Raw genomic sequence first — 21,928 nt, 5'->3', positions numbered from 1 at the left:
AGACCCAGGTTTGATCCCTTGGTCAGGAAGATCCCCTGGAGGAGGGCATGGCAACCCACTCTAGTATTCTTGTCTGGAGAATCCCCAAGGACAGAGGAGCCTGTCAGGCTACAGTCCATGGGGTCACGAAGAGTTAGACACAACTGAGTAACTAAGCACACGCTAGATGTGCTGTATTTAAGAAGGACTAACTTGACTTTAACACAGGAAAAATGGTACTGAAGCAAAGCCAAAGGAATTGCTATACTCCACATAACTGTTTCTTTACCATTAAGAGATACTAACTTGCATAAGATTCCTTAAAAGTAAAAGGAGAAAATGAGGCCTAAATAATTGCATTTGATTTGATAAAATATCAACTGATTCCTTGATAGGAAAGACGAGATTGGTGTTTTTGTACTTTTTTCCACTCTACTACCCTCAAATTTAAATTCTGACTTCAGTGACTCTGGGCTTGGCCATGTGACCTACTTTGGTCTGTGAATTGTGACGGAGCCTGACATATGCCTCTTCTAAGAAAAAGGTTTTAATTCAAATGTATGTTTTGGCTTGAGACATCTGGCTTTAGCCCTCCACAATGCAAACAGCATGTTCAGAAGAGGGGTTGGTCTTTCGGTCTGGTTTCAGCAAGAAGAAAACACGTGGTGATGGACCCCACTGATGCACAGCCCTTATCTAATGTGAGCAAGATGCACGTGTTTGCCAGTAGGATATGGAGTTTGTTTGTTACAGCATCAAAAATAGTAACTACATTTTAAAAAGTTTATGTATTTATATTCTGCAGTATAAACAAGAATTTTCCAGTTGTTTAGCTTTAGCTTTGTATTAAAATGGATTTAGTGTTTGGTATCAATTCTTTTGCTTAAGCCATCTCCATTTCTGAATGGTTTGTTTTGATTCAGCTCTTGATGAGTAGATTTCATCATAACACACATTTTTCTAAAGGAGCTCAAGGTTGCTATATATTTTGGGCTTTTTCAAGTTTGTGAATACCTTCTTATGGCCCTTGTCTACTGGACATTTGACATGACATTGAAGTCGCTCAGTTGTGTCTGACTCTTTGCGACCCCATGGACTGTAGCCTACCAGGCTCCTCCGTCCATGGAATTTTCCAGGCAAGAGTACTGGAATGGGTTGCCATTTCCTTCTCCAGGAGATCTTCCTGACCCAGGGATCGAACCTGGGTCTCCCGCATTGCAGGCAGACGCTTTACCGTCTAAGCTACCAGGGAAGTCCCTTGTGTACTGGAAACTTAACTAGGTATGGTGCTGTCACCCATTTTCTTTCGCAACAGTGTGTAAAGATTCTTTTCTCCCTATCTTTGCATGTGTGCTCAGTCGCTTCAATTGTATTTGACTCTTTGTTGACCCTATAGACTGTAGCCCACCAGGCTCTTCTGTCCATGGGGTTTTCCAGGCAAGAATACTGGAATGGGTTGCTGTGCCCTCCTCCAGGGGACCTGCCTGATGCAGGGATGAAACCTGTGTCTCTTGTGTTTCCTGCATTAGCAGGTGGGTTCTTTGCCACTAGCAGCACCTAGGTGGGGTGGCGAGGTGGTGGCGGGTGGGAGGGGTGGAAACACTTATTTGTTGTCTTTTTGACGATAGCCATTATGACAGACGTGAAGTAATATCTCATTGTGGTTTTAATTTGCATTTCCCTCATGATTAAAGATGATTTCATCCATTGTTAAAGATGATTAGTGATGTTGAGCATCTTTTCATGTGTCTGTTGGCCATCTTCATGTCTTTGGAATTTTAAAAAAATGTAGTAAAATATACATAACAAAATTTACCATTTTATCCATTTTTGAGTGTGAAGTTTTGTGACATTAAGTACATTCACATTGCTGTACTACCATAACCACCATCCAACGCCAGAACTGTTTTTACCTTGCAGAACTAAAGCTCTCCACCCTTTAAACAATAGCTCCTCATTCCCTGTTCCACCAGCTCCATCCCTTGCAACCACCACTCTACTTGATCTCTAGGAATCTGACCACTCCAGATATCTCATACAAGTGAAATCATACAACATCTGTCCTTTTGTGACTGGCTTATTTCACTTAGCATAATGTTTTCAAGGTTCATCCACACTGTAGCATGTGTCAGAATTACCTTCCTTTTTTAAGGCTGAGTAGTATTCATTTGTATGGATATACCAAATTTTGTTTATCCACTTTTTTGTTGATGGACACTTATGTCCACCTTTTGGCTATCATGAATAATGCTTCTATGAACACAGGTACACAAATATCTGTTCAAGTCCCTACTTTCAATTATTTTGGGTATACACTCAGAATTACATGATAATTACCATATGGATCATATGATAATTCTTTTTTTCTTAAGTTTTTGAGAAGCAGTCATACATTTTCCATACTGGCTGCCCAGTTTCACATTTCTACCATCAATTCACAAAGATTCCAATTTCTCCATGTTCTTATCAACACTTGGTTTTTAGGTTTGTTTTGCTTGTTTGTTTTATAATAGCTATCCTTATGTGTAGAAGGATCATTCCTTGATCTATTCTCTACATATACCATCTCTTCTCTATTTCCTATAATCTTTTTATTATTTTCATCTATATTCTTTGTGATTAATTCAGGTCTTTCAAATTAATGAATTCAGCTATATGGATTCTTTTCTTTGCTATTACATACTTATTAGATATATTAAGCACTTGTATTGATAATTTGCTAGTTTCTTTAGCTTTGCATCATGCATTTTCAACTCATTCTGTCATTTTCTGATCTTCCTTTATTGAATGCAGGTATTTAAAAAATGTTATATCTCAAAACATTTTCCAGGAGTATCATTCTGTTCTTTGAGATATGTCTTCTTTGAGACCAGGTTCAGCATATCTTTTGCCCGCTCTTTTCCTTTGTTTTCTTTCCCTTTTCCCCTTGTAGCATGTTGGTATAGTTGCCATGCACTTCTCTTCTTGTTTATGTTTAATGTATAAGACAGGAGGCATCTCTAGCCAGTCTTTTCTTTGCTCTGAGAGGTTATGAGTACATGCTCCTTGCCATGCTTCCTCCTTTACCTCAGACTACCTTGTTTCTCTCAGCTTCAGTCTGAGGGATAAACATAGATTTCTGTCCATTTATCTGTAGCCTGAAGGCATTGCAGCAGGGATGGAAGGAGTGATTAGCTGGGGCTGGATGCAGTCTTTGTCAAAGGACCTTATTTTCCCCTGGGCTGCCTACTGTCTCCCATAACCTGCCTCCATTCAAATTGGGAAGTATTTTGTCAATTTTTCTTTCTGTAGTGTTGAGTTGGCCAAAAATTTCATTTGGGTTTTTCCATAAAATATTACAGGAAAACCTGAAGACGTTTTGAGGCAACCCAATATAATTTTTAGAAGGGTGGGGTTAGAAAGCAATCCACAAAGAAATCTTTTGTTGTCTTTCTTTGACCAACATTTTTTTACCATTCATGTCATGAAGCTTAATGTCTTTTCTTTTTGTTTTATTTAATTTTTTAATTGAAGTATAATTAACATATAACATTATATTATTTTCAAGTGTGCAACTTAATTACTTGATGTTTATATATATTGCAAAATGATCACCATAGCAAGTCTAGCTAACATCCATCCCCATAGATAGTTTAAAAATATGTTTTCTTCTTACAATAAAGACTTAAAAGATCTATTCTTTTAGCAACGTTCAAATGTGCAATATGGTATATTAACTATAGTCGCCACGCTGTACTTTATATCCCCATGGTTTTTTAATGCTTTTTTTTTTAGGTACCAGAAGAAGAAACAGTCGTGAGCATTTGCTTTTCCTGAAATCCAATATTATCTTTTGAATTTCTGCTCCAGGACTATGAAGAGCCTTACCTGCCTTATAAAAAGAAACAAAGCTTGTCGTTCTTTGGCATCAAGGGGATGTTTTTTAGAACTTTTGGCAGCTCCACTGACCTTACAATTTTCACTTACAGTGAATTTCAGAGACTCTCAGAACCTTTCTACCAAGGGATCATGAGAGGGCTGTGTCTTTTTTATTTCACATGTTGACCTCTTGTGTTTGATGTGGATTTTGAAAGGGCCTCTTTGCCTTGCTGTCATTTGAAACCCTGTTTTTTCCTTCTACTGATGGGAAGAGTTGAAGAGAAGGTGAGGTCAGGAGGAAATACAGCCTGAGGAGCTTAGTAGGTGGTTGATGATGTCACTGGCTGAGGAATGGGGCAGCTGCCCCTGGGGGGTGGGGTGGTCAGCAGGAGAGGGGCTGCAAGAAGGCATTGGTAGGTTCTGCTTCCCCAGGAAGTAGGGACAAGCTAGATTCTCTGAAGCCCATGTTCTATTTTACTCCTCATCTGCCTGCTCCTTTCACATCTCCCTCTGCTGCTTTTGCCCTCTGTTCCTGCATGCTTCCATCCTGCTCAGTCCAGCCCAACTCCAGGAGAAGTTTTGACATAGCAGTGTACACTGCAGAAATAGGATATATCTCTTTTGAACATCTTGGCATCAACACATTCATATGTTATTAGATATTCATTTTTATCAATTATTTTAGCACTTGACAAACCTTGTCTTTGTCTCTGAAATGATTCATTATGTTTGGATCTGTATGTCTTTGTTCAGTCTTTAAGTCATATCCAACTCTTTGCAACCCCATGACTACAACATGCCTGGCTTCCCTGTCCTTCACTATCTGAGTTTGCTCAGAATCATGTCCATTGAGTCAGTGATGCCATCCAACCATCTCATCCTCTGTCATCCCCTTGTCCTCCTGCCTTAAATCTTTCCCAGCATCAGGGTCTTTGCCATTGACTTGGCTCTTCGCATCAGGTGGCCAAAGTACTGGAGCTTCAGCTTCAGCATCAGTCCTTCCAGTGAATATTCAAAGTTGACTTCCTTTAGAATTGACAGGTTTGATCTCCCTGCAGTCCAAGGGACTCTCAAGAATCTTCTCCAGCACCACAATTTGAAAGCATCAATTCTTCGGCGCTCAGCCTTCTTTATGGTCCAACTCTCAAGAAAATAATGAAATGCTTTTGATTTACAGAAGAGCCCATTCACTTACAATTAAAATCTCCCTAATACCAAAGAGCATCAGAGTGTTCACAATGATTCAGAAAGAAATGTTATAATAACTTTTCTGATATGTGAGAAAAATTATACTCTGCCTGAGTGATCTGCCATGTCTGAATTATCTTTAAATAAATTACTAAATTTTAAATGTGCTGGAAAAGATTCAGAGTCCTCAGAATTCAGATAGAGCCCTGGGAAAGAGGACAATCTCTGGTCCCACATGGCTTGCTCTGCTGGCTCTGGCTGGGGCTTGCAAGGTGGGTGCCCATCAGATCTGGCCCTCTGGGAGTGCCTTTCAGAGTTCCCTTCATCACTTCATGGGACTGCAGTTGGAGACTTTCCCCTGGATGACCTGGGTGACTGAACAGGCAATATTGTGTTTGTTTTCCTCTGAAAAGATTGATTCTGTCAAGAACTTGAATTTCAATAGCATTCTTAACTCTTTGTGATAGGGGCCTAGAAGTCCCTGATTGGTGCTTGTGCGTCTAGCCACTCACCTGTCCTCTTAGAATTCAGCCGCTTTCTTAGACTTCCTCCAGGCAGATCTAGTGGCCTCGTTAGGTTTGCATGGACTACCAAGTCACCCATTGGTATCTGAGACTCCTTTCTCTTAAAAGACAGTTCTGTGTCTTGCCAGATACTGTCAACAAGATTATGAGTCTGAGTTAATGATTCCTGAAAAAAATTCCATATTCTCTTAGTACATACCACCAGTATGGACTAAGATACCACCAGTAAGGAGCTCATCTCACCATGGGTGATATTTCTAAGCAGATATATTTTATTTGAGAGGATGGAAATAGAATAAGCTCAAGGCCTGAAGTCTAGACCCATTCTCCCTATGATTCAAATAACTTATTTCAGTAAAATATCCCAATAAGTAGGGTTGTGTGAGGATTAATTTAAAATAACTTATACAGAGCACATAATAAGAGTTCAGTAATAAAAATAAGCAACGGTTCTTGGAGAGCCACTATAAAAGATACATGTGTCTGTAAACCCACATACGTTTGAACAAGTTAGCCGACATGAAACGTGTGAAACATTTCCTCAGCCTACCACTCAGGCTTGTATTTTTTAACAATTCATAGGAAATAAATATAATAGTATATATAGAGTAAAATATTATATATGGAATAAAATATATTTACATATAGGATAAAATACATCATATATTAATATGTATAAATGAAAGCAAGCTGCTTTTCCTAATCAGTTTAAATATTATAGCTGGTGTGTGGAGCTCTGTTATTACACAAAGCACTTTGCAAAGGTGAGCTCATTTAATGTTACATCAACAGTGGGTGCTACTGTTATTCCTGCTTATAGATGAGGCAACAGGCTCGTGTGTGTGTGTTGCTTTAAGTGTCTTGCCTGCGCTCACAAATCTACTAATTGAACAAGGCTGGATCTGAACCCAAGTGTGTCAGAGTCCTGAAGACAGGGTCCTGCATCTCCAAGTGCCACTCTTTCTCTCACTGGCTGTTTATTTGCTGAGCTTGTCTCTAGACTGCCACTCACAACCTCTACACTTCTCCAAGGAGATTTGATGCTGACTTTAAGTGTCTGTTTGTTTTTTTCTTTAATGAACATTTAAAAGAACATTTTTATTGACTGCTCACTATGTGCCAGATATTTTGTTAATCACTTTACAATAGATTTTCTTAATTATTCCTGTGGGCTTTCCTGGATCCCACCTATAGCTCCAGCTTATTTCCTCAGCTTCAGTTCTTTCTTTTTTTTTTTTTAATCTTATTTGGTTTTTTAAGTCTTATTTGTACCTCTTAACAACTCTGCAAAGTAACAACTGATATTCTCCTTGAAGCTCCAGGAGATGAAATCATACAACTCTTCACTAGCAGGCCAGAACTGATCGAGAGTCTAAATCCTTCATCTTTCTACTTCACCACAGCCACCCCCACACAACCATCATCCACCACTCAGAAACCTTTCCCCTGTGCAGCAAGCTGGTCAGCTCCCAGGAGGAGGCTTCCCCATCATCCTGGTCATGGATGTGCTGAAGTTGATAGAAGGGGAAGAGGACCAACCAATGAGTCAGTGGCTTGGCTCTGATGGGAAGCCTCCCTTTGACCTGCTGCACCAGCCCAGCCCTATGGAGATGATGAGGCCCGACAGCCTCACAGCTGGAGGTGTGGTCGGCCTGCAGGGATCTGATTGATGATGTTTGTCACAGTTCTAACTCTGGGTGTTATTATTTTAGCACTTCATCTATTTCTCTTTAGATGGCTGGTGGTGAAGATTTTCATCATTGTCTTTTGGTTAACCTCAAAGAAGGAGGAAGTTAGCAAGCACCAAACATGTTTGGAAGGATTTCAACCCCAATTAAGTGCATACTGTAGCATGATTTGATTTGTGGGAGAGGCATAATAAGGAATTCAGAGTAAATCATATCTAACATGACACCAGGAACTAAATTTAGATGCTTCACATCATGGAATGTGTGGTTGCCCACCCAGGAACACAGCTACCTCTGCAAATTCCTCTAGGCTGCTTGTGCTGGCTGATTCTCCAGATGTTCACTGACATCCCATAGGTTTCTTTTCCTGTTGATCCATGGAAGTGGGCATCACCATTTGGGTCCCCTCTCCCCATATTTGCTAAGAGAGTTACAACAATGTCAATTCCTTGATAGAGAAGTGCTCCCTCAGTACAAAGTAAGCCCCCCGTTGCAGCATACCCTCATTTCTGCCTGGCCCTGGGAGGCCCACACAGACCTGGAGTCGGGGCACCTAAGAATCACTAGTTAGAGGGGTGTGTGTCCATTCTGGTTGTTGTTTACCCAGTGGTTTCTTGATTTTCTCCCTCTCCCACGGTGAGCTTTTTCCTTACCATTGACCAAAGGGAGATGGCAGACTCAGCAGCTGGGGAAAGCTCGTTTCCTTTCCCCCTATTTAGTTCCACTGGACAAGGCAGCACTTTGGGGAGCTCACAGCTCTGTCAGCAGTCTTGGTAGAACTCATACCTGCTCATCATTCATTTCCTCTCATTTGTTGGTTTATCTCTGTAGCCAATTTTCAAGGTGCTTTTCGCTCCTCTCTGTCTTCTTACTGAGGATGAGACATGGTTCTCTAAAATTTCCTACTAGTTACTATAAAAAAATCATTTTCAAACTTTGGTTCATCCTGTAAGTCTTCAGAGTCAGTGTCCTTTTACTTATTTATTTTTTTGTCTAATGTTTTAAATAGGCCTGATGTTAGTTTTTCACTTTTCTTATTTTTAAAGAATGGAAGATACAGTATTTTTCAAAAATAGAGTCTGTGGTTTGTCTTCGATCTCATTCTTCATATGAGCAGCTGAAGAACATGTTCACGATCACAGCTCCTAGACCCTCCTCAAACCCTAGGCTGAGACGTCTCAAGGGCTCCTGTGAGACTGACATTTCATTTCACCTAACCCCCACCTCCTGACACTGACCCTGATGGAAATCCTAAAAGGCTGTCACTTCTGCGTGTGCCCTTCCTGGGACTGCTTCTGGAGAGCAGTGCTGCCTGCTGTGATTTAGAGAACTGTGCTTTCCATGCATTTGCTGGGGATTCCTATATCTGACTAAATATAAGAGAGAAAGTGTTGGGCCAGGATGAGAGGTGGATGAGGATGGCACAAGTCTCCAGAGAGCTTCACCACAGAGAGAGAAGGCCCCTGTTACCCACTTAGTAGTCTCCGGCATGTCTGAGCCCAGGGATCAGATATGGAGAAGGGCAGGGACCACTTCCCTCCTCCCGTCTGTTTTCAGCGTGGCAGGGGGAAGTTTGCTCTACTTCTGTGGTTATAGCACCGGGCGTCGTGGTTTGTGGTTTTAATCCCATTTTGCCAGTCTTGCAGTTAATGGAAGTTGATCCTAGATTCTGAAAATAGGTTATTTAGTTCCAGTTTTGCTGGTGGCATAAGTTTGCATTTGTTTCTGTGACTTTATAGGTATTTTGTTGAACTGATTAGAGAGGTTGAATAAGGGCCTCTAAGCCAGATGGCATTTTAAACCCAACTTTCTCCCAATCTCCATTTCTTAAAAGTCAAAAAGCCCTTTAGTCCAAAATATGGCTGTGTTGATATCCTTGTAGATAATGCATCACTTAGCTGACAGGAAAGAAAGGTCTATTCAGCTGCGATGAGCTCGCTAAGGCAGGGAGGCTTCTAATTGGGGAGCAGGTTTCCTGTAACACAGTTTCTCATTGTCTGGGGAGGCTGCACTGACAGAAAGACTACACTGATGAAACCATCTGATCTTTCAGCCCATTCACCGAATGTAGAGAGATCCTATAAGTTCTAACGATCCAATAGCAGAGCTTAGAAACACCTTTGTAGAAGCCACAAAACCCTGAGAGCAGATTGTGAGCTTGTGTCCTCCCCGCTTAGGGGTCAGTTACTGAGGGCTGCGGACCAGTTTTTCTGACTTCCCTGAGGACCGGCCCTGCAGCTCACTTCAAGACGTGTGCCCAGCCCCTTTGACTTCACTGCCACGGGACACATGTCCCACGGTGGGATGGGAAAAGGAGTGCCTTCCTCCCGTCACAGGGATGTCGACAGAGCCGAGTTCCTGCTGCATGGGAACAGAGTGCGGACAAATGTTTGGCACTGGAGCAAGGCTTAGGCGCCAACATTTGAGCTGCTAAAGCCCGGCACAGTTGTGCAGCCAAAACTGGAGTCCAAGTAGCTCCCTTTACAAAACCTGAAGTGAACAAGCATCAGTCTAGACTCCGTCTGATGGAATGTCCTACACACTGGTGATGTCTTGTCAGGGTGTCAGGATGCATTCGGTTGGGTGGAACAAAAAGACGCCTGTGAGAGGATCTCCTGCCACTGTCCTCCTTCACCAGCACTCGAGGGCTCTGAGCCAGGTCCTCTGTAGTTTAGTAGGACAGCTGAGAGGCAGGATCAAATAAAAACTATAGAATGTATATATATATTTTTTGGTTCACATACTTTGTTGTTGTTGTTGAAGCATAGTTGATTCACAGTTTTGTTAGATTCTGGTGTTCAGCAAAGTGATTCAGTTCCATATACACACACAGATATATATTCCTTTTCAGATTCTTTTCTGTTATAGGTTATTATGTGCTGTGTTGTGCTTAGTCACTCAGTTGTGTCCAGTTCTTTGCGACGCTATGGACTGTAACCCACCAGGCTCCTCTGTCCATGGGATTCTCCAGCAAGAATACTGGAGTGGATTGCCATGCCCTCCTCCAGGGGATCTTCCCAACCCAGGGATCCAACCCAGGTCAGATTCTTTACCGTCTGAGCCACCAAGGAAGCCCATACATTATTATAAGATATTAAATATAATTCCCTGTGCTGTACAATAGGATCTTGTTATTATTTTATATGGAGTAATGTGTATCTGTTTGGATTTTTATGTCTGAGTTGGTTTCTGTTCTATAACTGAGTTCATTTGTATAGTTTAGATTCCGGAATAAGTGACGTCATATGATATTTGTCTTTCTCCGTCTGACTTACTTCATTTAGTATGCTAATTTCTAGGCCCATCTATGTTGCTGCAAGTGACATTATTTCTTTCTTTTCTATTGCTGAATAGTATTCCATTGTGTAAATATTCCCATTCTTCTTTATCCATTCATCTGTTGATGGACACTTAGGTTGCCTCCATGTCTTGGCTACTATTAATAGTGCTGCTATGAACATTGCGGTGCATATTTCTTTTCAAATGAAAGTTTTCTCCAGCTATATGTCCAGAAGTGGGATTGCTAGATCAAATGGTAGCTCTATTTTAATTGTTTTAAGGAACCTCCATGCTGTTCTCCACAGTGGCGGTACCAGTTCACATTCCCGCAAACAGAGTAGAAGGGTTCCTTTTTCCCACATCCTCTCAAGCATTTATTATTTGTAGAGTTTTTGATGACAGTCATCCTAACTGGTATGAGGTGATACCTTAGTATAGTTTTGATTTGCGTTTCTCTAATAATTAGCAATATTGAGCATTCACGTACCTATTGGCTATCTGTGTCTCTCCTTTGGAGAAATGTCAATTTAGGGTTTTTGCCCATGTTTTTATTGGGTGGGTTGTTTTTGGATATTGAGCTGTATGAGCTGTTTATATATTTTGGAAATTAAGCCCTGTCAGTCTCATGGTTTGCAAATATTTTCTCTCATTCCATAGGTTATCTTTTCCTTTTGTTATAGTTTCCTTTGCTTGTTGAAAGCTTGTTAAGTTTTATTAGGTTCCTTTTTTTTTTTTAATTTTTGCTTTTACGTCCTTTGCCTTGGAAGACTGACCTAAGAAAATGTTGCTATGACATATGTCAGAGAATGTTTCGCCTGTGTTTTCATTTAGGAGGTTTATTATATCCTGTCTTATATTTAAATCTTTAAGCCATTTCAAGATTATTTTTGTGTATGATGTGAGGAAGTGTTCTAACTTCAAAGATTTACATGTAGGTGTCCCTATTTCCCAACACTACTTGCTGAAGAGACTCTTTTCTTCATTGTATATCTTGCTTGAAGATTGTAGAAGATTAATTGACCTTAGATGTATGTGTTTATTTCTGGATTCTCTATTCTATTCCATTGCTCTATATGTCTGTTTTTATGCCAATATCTTGTCATTTTGGTTACTGAACCTTTGTAGTATTGTCTGAAGTCTGAGGAAGTTATCCTTCCAGCTGTTTTTTCCCCTCAGGATTGCTTTGCCAATTCTAGGTCTCTTGTGGTGCCATTGCTGCTAAGTCGCTTCAGTCGTGTCTGACTCTGTGCGACCCCATAGATGGCAGCCCACCAGGCCCCGCCGTCCCTGGGATTCTCCAGGCAAGAACACTGGAGTGAGTTGCCACTTCCTCCTCCAATGCATGAAAGTGAAAAGTGAAAGGGAAATCGCTCAGTCCTGTCTGACTCTTAGCGACCCCATGGACTACAGCCTACCAGACTCCTCCATCCATGGGATTTTCTAGGCAAGAGTACTGGAGTGGGTTGCCATTGCCATTAAATTTTGGAATTATTTGTTCTAGTTCTGTGGAAAATGTTATGAATAATTTGATAGAGATAACATTAAATCTGTAGATTTCTGTGGGTTGTATGAACATTTAAACAATATTAATTCTTCTTTAAGAGCATGGGATATATTTTCCATTTCTTTGAATCATTTTCAATTTCCTTTATGAAGTAAGTCAGAAAGAAAAACACCAATACAGTATATTAACTCATATATATGGAATTTAAAAAGATGGTAATGATGACTCTATATGTGAGATAGCAAAAGAGACACAGATGTAAAAAACAGACTTTTGGACTCTGTGGGAGAAGGCAAGGGTGGGACAATTTGAGAGAATAGCATTTAAACATGTATAGCCAGTCCAGGTTAGATGCCTGAGACAGGGTGCTCAGGGCTGGTGCACTGCTATGACCCTGAGGGACAGGATGGGGAGGGAGGTAGGAGGGAGGTTCACGATGGGGAACACATGTACACTCATGGCTGATTCATGTCAGTGTATGGCAAAAACCACCACAATATTGTAATTAGCCTCCAATTAAAATAAATAAAAAACAAAAAAGAGTTTCACCTCATTGCTGCTGCTGCTAAGTCGCTTCAGTCGTGTCCGACTCTGTGCGACCCCACAGATGGCTTCCTACTGGGCCCCTCCGTCCCTGGGATTCTCCAGGCAAGAACAATGGAGCGGGTTGCCGTTTCCTTCTCCAATGCATGAAAGTGAAAAGTGAAAGTGAAGTCGCTCAGTCGTTTCCAACTCTTAGCGACCCCACGGACTGCAGCCCACCAGCTCTGCCATCCATGGGATTTTCCAGTCAAGAGTACTGGAGTGGGGTGCCATTTGTAGAGTGTTTTGTTTTGTTTTTTTTTTTGATGTGATTTTAAAGGGATTTATTTTTACTTTCTCTTTCTGACAAATAATTGTTATTGTAAAGAAATGCAATGTATTTCTGTATGTTAATCTTATATCATGCTACCTTGCTTAACTTGTTTTCAGTTCTAGTAGTTTTTGTGTGGAGTTTTTAGGGTTTTCACGCTAGTAAAGTAATGCTCAAAATTCTCCAAGCCAGGCTTCAGCAATATGTGAACCGTGAACTTCCCGATATTCAAGCTGGTTTTAGAAAAGGCAGAGGAACCAGATATCAAATTGCCAACATCCGCTGGATCATGGAAAAAGCAAGAGAGTTCCAGAAAAGCATCTATTTCTGCTTTATTGACTATGCCAAAGCCTTTGACTGTGTGGATCACAATCAACTGTGGAAAATTCTGAAAGAGATGGGAATACCAGACCACCTGCTCTGCCTCTTGAGAAATTTGTATGCAGGTCAGGAAGCAACAGTTAGAACTGGACATGGAACAACAGACTGGTTCCAAATAGGAAAAGGAGTATGTCAAGGCTGTATATTGTCATCCTGCTTATTTAACTTATATGCAGAGTACATCATGAGAAACACTGGATTGGAAGAAACACAAGCTGGAATCAAGATTGCCGGGAGAAATGTCAATAACCTCAGATATGCAGATGACACCACCCTTATGGCAGAAAGTGAAGAGGAACTAAAAAGCCTCTTGATGAAAGTGAAAGAGGAGAGTGAAAAGGTTGGCTTAAAGCTCAACATTCAGAAAACAAAGATCATGGCACCCGGTCCCATCACTTCATGGGAAATAGATGGGGAAACAGTGGAAACAGTGTCAGACTTTATTTTTCTGGGCTCCAAAATCACTGCAGATGGTGACTACAGCCAAGAAATTAAAAGACGCTTACTCCTTGGAAGGAAAGTTATGACCAACCTAGATAGCATATTCAAAAGCAGAGACATTACTTTGCCAACAAAGGTTCATCTAGTCAAGGCTATGGTTTTTCCTGTGGTCATGTATGGATGTGAGAGTTAGACTGTGAAGAAGGCTGAGCACCGAAGAATTGATGCTTTTGAACTGTGGTGTTGGAGAAGACTCTTGAGAGTCCCTTGGACTGCAAGGAGATCCAACCAGTCCATTCTGAAGGAGATCAGCCCTGAGATTTCTTTGGAAGGAATGGTGCTAAAGCTGAAACTCCAGTACTTTGGCCACCTCATGCGAAGAGTTGACTCATTGGAAAAGACTCTGATGCTGGGAGGGATTGGAAGCAGGAGGAGAAGGGGACAACAGAGGATGAGATGGCTGGATGGCATCACTGACTCGACGGACGTGAGTTTGGGTGAACTCCGGGAGTTGGTGATGGACAGGGAGGCCTGGCGTGCTGGGATTCATGGGGTCGCAAAGAGTTGGACACGACTGAGCGACTGATCTGATCTGATCTGATGCCGAGAAGGCAATGGCACCCCACTCCAGTACTCTTGACTGGAAAATCCCATGGAAGGCAGAGTCCGTGGGGTCGCTAAGAGTCGGACACGACTGAAGCGACTTCGCAGCCGCAGCAGCACACACAGTATCGTGTTATCTGGGTATAATGACACTTTTGCCTCTTCCCTTCCAATTTAAATATCCTTTATTTCTTTTTCTTATCTGATTTCTGTGGCTAAGGACTTCCATTTATTGGAAGTCCTGTGTAAGTAGCAGTGGTGAGAGTGGGCATTCTTCTCTTTCCATATTTTAGCAGAAAGACTTTCAGTTTTCACGGTTGAGTATTATGTAGATGTGAGTCTGTAATAAATAGCTTTTATTATGCTGAGGTATATGCCCTCTGTCCTCACTTTGGTAAGAGTTTTTTTTTTTTTTATCATAAATGGATATTGAATTTTATCAAATGATTTTTCTGCATCTATTGAGATGATCATGTGGCTTTTGTCTTTTCTTTTGTTGATATTGTATATCACATTGATTGATTTGCAAATGTTGAACCATCCTTGTGACCCTGGGATAAATCCAACTTGATCATGGTGTATAATTCTTTTTAAGTATTCTTGGATTCAGTTTGCTAATATTTTATTGAGGATTTTTGCATCTATGTTCATCAAAGATATTGGCCTGTAATTTTCTTTATTGGTAGTGTCTTTGTCTAGTTTTGGTAACAAGGTGATGGTGGCTTCATAGAATGACTTTGAGAGTGTTCCTTCCTCTTTAGTTTTTAGGAAGAGCTTGAGAAGGATCAGTGTAAGTTCTTTATATGTTTGGTAGAATTCCCCAGTGAAGTCATCCGATCTTGAACTTTTGTTTGCATGGAATTTTAAATTACAGATTCTATTTCACTCCTAGTGATCAGTTTGTTCATGTTATCTATTTCTTCTTGATTCAGTTTTGGTGGGCTGTATGTTTCTAGAAATGTGTCCATTTCTTCTAGATTGTCAAATTTGTTGGTATATAATCATTCATAGTATTTTCTTATTGTTTTTTTTATATTTCTGCAGTATTGGTACCAACAATTTCTCTTTTTTCATTTCTTATTTTATTTGTGTCCTTTCTCTTTTCTTTCTGATGGGCCTGGCCAGAGGTTTATCAATTTTGTTTATTCTTTCAAAAAACAAGCTCTTGGTTTTATTGATTTTTTTCTATTTTTTAATCTCTAGTTTATTTATTTCCTCCCTGATCTTTATTGTTTTCTTCTATTCACTTTAGGTGTTGTTTGTTCTTCTTTTTCTAATTCTTTTAGGTGGTAGGTTAGGTTGTTTATTGAGATTTTTCTGGACTTTTGAGAAAGGCCTCTATCACTATGAATTTCCCCTTTTGGACCACTTTAGATGTATCTCATAGACTTTACATGGTTCTTTAAAAGTCTTTTTGCTGAGGCCACAGACTGCCTTTTAACTGCATTAAAGTAAATAGGTCCTGGAGTTGTGTTAATGAGAAGTTGGTAGTCATATGTCTGTTCACTGGTACACCATCATCTACACAACCCTCAGTAGAGAATGAGAGAATGCTAATTAGGCCCTGTCAGGGTTGAGATTGAGACTGTGTGACCAATTACTAAAACAGTGTCCTCACAGAAATCATTGGTAAGAGCTAGTACGTGTGTGATGGTTTTTGTATATGCATAAGGATTCTAAAAGTACAGCACATGCTGTTATTCACTCTGGTTGCCAACTTTGTGAACTAAGTTTTTCAGTTCTCTGTATTTTTTGTCATATATATTTTATGCCTCCTCTGCATGGAGAAAGAGGAAGAAAAGAGAAAACCTACAGTCAAATCATATTCTTGAATTTAATCTAGCTAGGATTGTCTCACCAAGAACACCTTCCTCGAAAGATCTTTAGCCTCCAACCATCTTTCTAGAGCCTAAGCCCTGTGCTGACAGTAGAGAAAAGAGGTCAAGAGTCCTATCTTGTCCACATTATCCCAGACTTGAGGCAACCTAGTTATATCAGGTTGGTTCTGGAATTTACCCTGATGTTATTTGAATTTCTCTGGTGACACTTAGCCTACTGGTTGGTCTCAAAATGAGGTCATGCTTCAAAAGTCAGGGTTTTCTGTGGTAACAAACAGCCTCAAAATCTCAATTACTTACCCCACTTATTTCTCACAGTTCTGCAAGTCAGCTATAGCTCTGATGGCTTAACTGGGCTCAGCTAAAATTGCCTCTAGGCTACAAGCTGGGTTCCCATCTACTCCATGTATCTTCTCATCCCACTAGCTATGGCATACTGTCTTTATGAGAGAGGGTAGAGTATCAGGAAGGGTAAAAGAAAACTCCCCTATTTGAAGCCTTGGCTCTGAACTGGCACAACAACACTTCCACTCATATTGCATTGGCCAAAGCTATTGATTCACAAGACCCATTCCAAGGTCGATGGTATGATGTTATACACTTTGCCTACTGGGAAGTATGGACAAGTCACATGTAAAATGGGTATTATCTTAGTAGAAGGACAGAACAGAAAGTTGAAAACAGTAATCCTGTTTTATCCCCAAAACCATATAGTGACCTGAAAAGGTAAGTCACCATAATTCACTCCTAGCTTTACTAGATGTCCTCAGCTCGTCTAATGTAATAACAGTAGAGTATGTACCTCTCCTAGAGAGCTAGAAGAGCGTTCTTCCACTCCTCCTCACCTCTAGCCTCTCCATGTATGCACACTAGAGGACATGCTTATTAGGTTAGACAAGATTTATTGTCTCTTCTCTTCAATGGAGTGTGTAGTAGAAATGTCTTGGGGTCTGTTTTCACATAGATGTTTGTTTCACTTCAGCTAAGGAATTAAATAGCTGACTGAGAGTCATCTTGGGAAATTTATGAAGCTTCCCCAGTGTTCATTTCTTCCATCCAGCATAGGGGACAAAGAACCTTCTTCGTTGACTTACTCTGTAGATTAAATGAGATGACTTATATAAGTTACTTACTATGTCTCTCAGAAAGATTCATTTTCTTTCCCTTCTCCTAAATCTCATCAGCCATCCAAAGTAAATTTTAAATCCTAATGCCTTCCCTAAACCATATTTAACTTCCCTTTGAATTCACTGAGCTTCTCCTCTGAACTTCAATAGTTCTTAGGGGAGGGATCCATAAACTGCTCCTGCATTCGTGAGTGGATTTCAGGAATTTCATGGACCATCCCTCTCTTCTTTGGAATCCATGTGAAATTTCGTGTGTATAAACCATATGCTTTTTTCTGGGGAGAGACTACATAGCCTTCTGAACTACCAAGTGCCTCTGGACCCAGAAGAGGTTCTGAACCATTGATATTAGATGAACTGGATAACCTGATCTCCATGATACACCACTGTGTATGCGTAGTGTTGCTTCATGCTCTTAGCCCTCTTTCCCCATCTTAATTACGAGCTTATTGAGAGGAATCAAAATATCTTTCATGGCTTACATATCTTCTCCAACCTGTAGCACAGGCTGAACACTTGGTGAAAATTCAAGAAATATTTGTTGAATAATTATTCCCAGAAAAAAGGCTTAAGAAGTTTTACCAATACACGCTCCCACCAGGATGAACCTAAAGACTCAACCATTTAATGACAGTGCTGAAAGCATGTAGAGAAAAAAAAATCACTTAAAAATAAAGCCCCCCGAAACTCTGGTAGTAGCTGAGTTTGTCACGTGAAGCATTGCATCAGATGTGACTGAGGCACATCTCACTGCTGATCAAAATCCATCTCCTTCCTTCATTTCGTAAAAGAAGTATGGAATATTTTAGGGATTACATGTCTGGTTTTAGGTTAGAGCTAGGAGGGGGAGGCTGTTGGAGAGTGACATTTTGAGAGTGTGTTGGAATGTAACGCAGTCCTACTAGAGAACTCACAGATCTTTTTGTAAAAGGGGCCTCTCTTAATCCATACATAGGTTGATATTTGGGTCCAAATATAATCTTTAAAAAAAAAGGAAGAAAAGAAGAAATAAAGGTAAATGAACTTTTTTGGTGCCTTTTATTTCTGGGAAGCAAAATAAATATAGGGTTGAGATCATTAATCAGAACCATAAGCAACACCCAAAAGTCTCTTCAGAAGGTATATTTCTAAACATGTTTTAACCCATTGAAAGTACCAGGTAGGTTTGAAAGACAAAGAATGGTCAGGAAATGTTTCATGGAAGATGGAAGTATGTTGTCAAAAGTCAGGGAGCTCTTGCTGGTCCAATGGTCCCTTTATTGGTTATGACTTCCAGGATTCAAGTCTTTGATTCCCCAAGATTTGCAAAATGAGTTGTGGGGATACCATGGTCAAGTGCAGCATGGCCATAGAATTCACAAGACACATTCTCTACATAAAAATTCACAAGCATACATTTTTTTTTTTTTTTCCAAATCAATCCTCGAACACTTTCTGACAGCCAGATTGTGTACGCCTAGCAACAATTCTATTTTTTTGTGTGTTTTATCCTTTTTCTCAGCTTCCTTGCTAGGCTTTGGGGAATTAGCAGGACTTACCACCAATTGGATTGCAGGGCTTTTTGGCCACAGCAAGGCTTGCTATCATCAGGTATGTAAAATCTTGCCCAATGTAGTCAGAAGTTAAAACCAAACCATTGTAAACCTGCAGGACTTATGGCCCTGAAAGCCCTGGGGGAGGTTGCTGGACCAGACCTCGGTGGAACTTTGCCCATAGCCCCAAATGGGAAATATATGTGAACTGGTTCTGTGCAGTGTGAAGGCTGAGGCAGCAGCAGAACACTTTTATAGACAGATACAATGATAGATTAGTACACATTTAATCTTAGGCTGGGGGTTTAGAGGAGCCGGTCTTCCTTAGCTCCTCCTCCCTCTCTGTTAATGGTCCAGAGTGCAGATTTAATGATAATGGGCATTTTTCTTTTGTGACACAATTATTTTATACTTAAGCCAATTAGAAAGTCATTCCATAAGGAAAAGAAGTGCAAATGGGACACCAGTGTATCACGTGGCTGAGATGTGCTATAGGATTGCAGAGTTCTAGTTTAATTGGGATTGGGGGGATAAAAAGAGGTCATAGGTAGTTTAATAGTAGTTTGGTGACAAAAAAAGAATAACATCACATTTTAAAGTATGTAGATATAATTGACTTAAAGAAAGTCTGCTTACAGACAAACTTATGGAACCAATGGATTAGGGGCCATTGTTTACACTACAAAATTTCTTTACTTTTTGCTAGGGTCTTTATGAAGACTAAGTTTCCTGGTTATCTTTAATATACATTTGATTTGCAAACATCCAGGGGGTATACTGCTTTTCAGGAGCCAACTTATTGGGAAAAGGAAGATACTTTGCAAAAGTATTAGAGTTAAAAGATGTCATGTTGGAAAACACTTCAGATATAAGCACAAAAACCTTGACCACAGTTTATGAAGGAGATAAGAATTATAGGCTGTCTTGAGAAAAGCTGAAGAAACAGAATCTTGTGGATCTGTTAATCTCATGTCTGGTGTGTACAGGTAAGTATGTACTTTGATCATGGAAATGATTAAGCACACATCCTGAACAGAAAAACCAAAGCTGTTGGGTTTAGCGCTTTGTTAGATTCCATATTACATTCTATATTCTATCAGAGCTTAAGTAAAAAAACAAAAGCAAAAATTAAAAATTACAAGTTCCTGAAGAAGTATCAGAAATCTTCTTTAGATAAAGAATTAATTTCTAGCAGTGTTAGAGTTCTTCACAGTTAGATATCTCTAAGACATCCAACATGTCCTCACCCTGGGTTCATTTTTAAGTTATCTGACTTCTCAGAGGCTCTAAATATCGGCGGCCACTGGGGAAGATTTCTGCATCCTATTCCCATGCGAATGGAAGACGGAAAATAAATATATTTACATACACAGTGATTCTTCCAGAAGAACTAGAGCAATGAACATCTTTCCCCAAGGCATCGAGAAATTGCCCAGGGATCCCTCTAATAGAGGAAGGGTCACTGTCTCCAGGCCTGTGAGCTACTCAGTTTTTTCTCCTGGGACTTTTCTTCACATCTCTGAGAAATGCTCCATAAGGCATTAAGTGAAATGGAATAAAAACAGGACAAAACCAGAAACTGTGCTGCTCTTAGTGACTGAGTTCAGGGTGCTCTGTTAGAGTGTAGACTCAGATTTCAGCTCTTTCCACCATGTCCCAGATCTCCACTTGTTCTGGCTACTTTGCCCTTTAATATTTAGATACACTTGGTTTGAAGCCCATGAAATATACAATGACATATCTGATGTTTTATTACATATCAGAAATTCTCAGTGGTGATGGTGGTGATGAGTAGGAGTATATATGGGGCAGGGAGATGGTGATGATCGTGATAATGAGGCTTTCTTTTAGAATTCTTACCTGTAGTGAGTTCTCTGGGCTATGCTGAATTTGTCACATTCCTTTCCAGCACTGTATGGTTCCTGGATACAATCCTAATCCTTTTTCGTCCAGAGAACCCTGACTCAGGACTGTGTATGGTAGTCTTCACTCAAGGCTTAGGACTAAGGTTGCACAGTATAAAAATCTCAATGGAAACTCGGTGTCTTTCTTCTTAAAGTATTGTGGCGATTCCCAAAACCAGGAATTTCCTCTCCCTCTGTCTCTAACTCATTTATCATTCCTCCCTGCGGCCCATTTACCCCTCATCCCCCTCCCCTCAAATTCCTATTCTTTTGTGTATAGAGATCAGTTTAGTTTACTCTGTATTTTAAACTCATCTTAGTTTTTCCTTAACCTCATTGCCAAATAAACCCAGTAAACAAAGATGGTTCTTTCTATCAGTGAGAATTAACAATTATGTTCAGTGAATTTTCACTTCATTACAGTCCTTCAGTGCACACCTATCACTCACTCAAAAAAGTGTCTTTTGAGCACTTTAAACACATTTTCACTTCCACAGTGGGCATGTAAGAACAGTGGCCCTTTTTCATGGAACCCTACTGGTCTTGGAGGTAGAATCATAGAGGCCGTGGGATTTCTCCTTTGCCAACTCATTCCCCTATTTTGCTAAAGGGTAGACTTGGGAAGAATACATAAACTCTTTTAAATTCTTTTCCTGAAATTTCTTGTGGTTCTGAGAGACTCCTCCTCTGCTGCCCTTATAACTCCCTGTTCCGTCTACCTTTCCACATTCAAAACTGAGTGTCAAATTCTCTGCTGAGAACTGCCACCGTCCTTGTCTCCATTGGCATGGATGTCTCTGCAGTGGGCCAGCCCCTGTGATGACACCCCAGTCAGAGCTCCACAAGATAGCTTTAACCCACCCCAAACCTCTGCTTGCACAAAGGTTGGGTTTAAAGGGCTATTTGTATGTCCTTTTGTTCCTAAGTCCTTCATGATTAAGGGTTTAAACTTTAAAAGTAGGCATCTTGCTTTATTTTGTACTGACCTGTATTCTACTGGGGCATTTTTTGGAAAAGTAAACCAGTGTCAACCATATCAAATTTTGATTGTGGCAGGATCACTTCCATTTATAGGTCATTTTAGATCAGATTACCTCCACTTGGGGTGGACAAACTCCTTATCTCAAAGTTCCTACCTCACCTGACCCCATGATATTGGCAAGTGATGTCAGAAATAACTCAGCAGTGACAGTATTCATACCAATAGCCCAATCAACTCCCATTCTGAT

Source organism: Bos grunniens, chromosome 8 (assembly GCF_055505025.1).
Source record: "Bos grunniens cultivar Pamir isolate PY7600 chromosome 8, Bosgru_T2T1.0, whole genome shotgun sequence".
Lineage (NCBI taxonomy): Eukaryota > Metazoa > Chordata > Mammalia > Artiodactyla > Bovidae > Bos > Bos grunniens.
Note: the sequence above shows the minus strand (reverse complement) of the source record.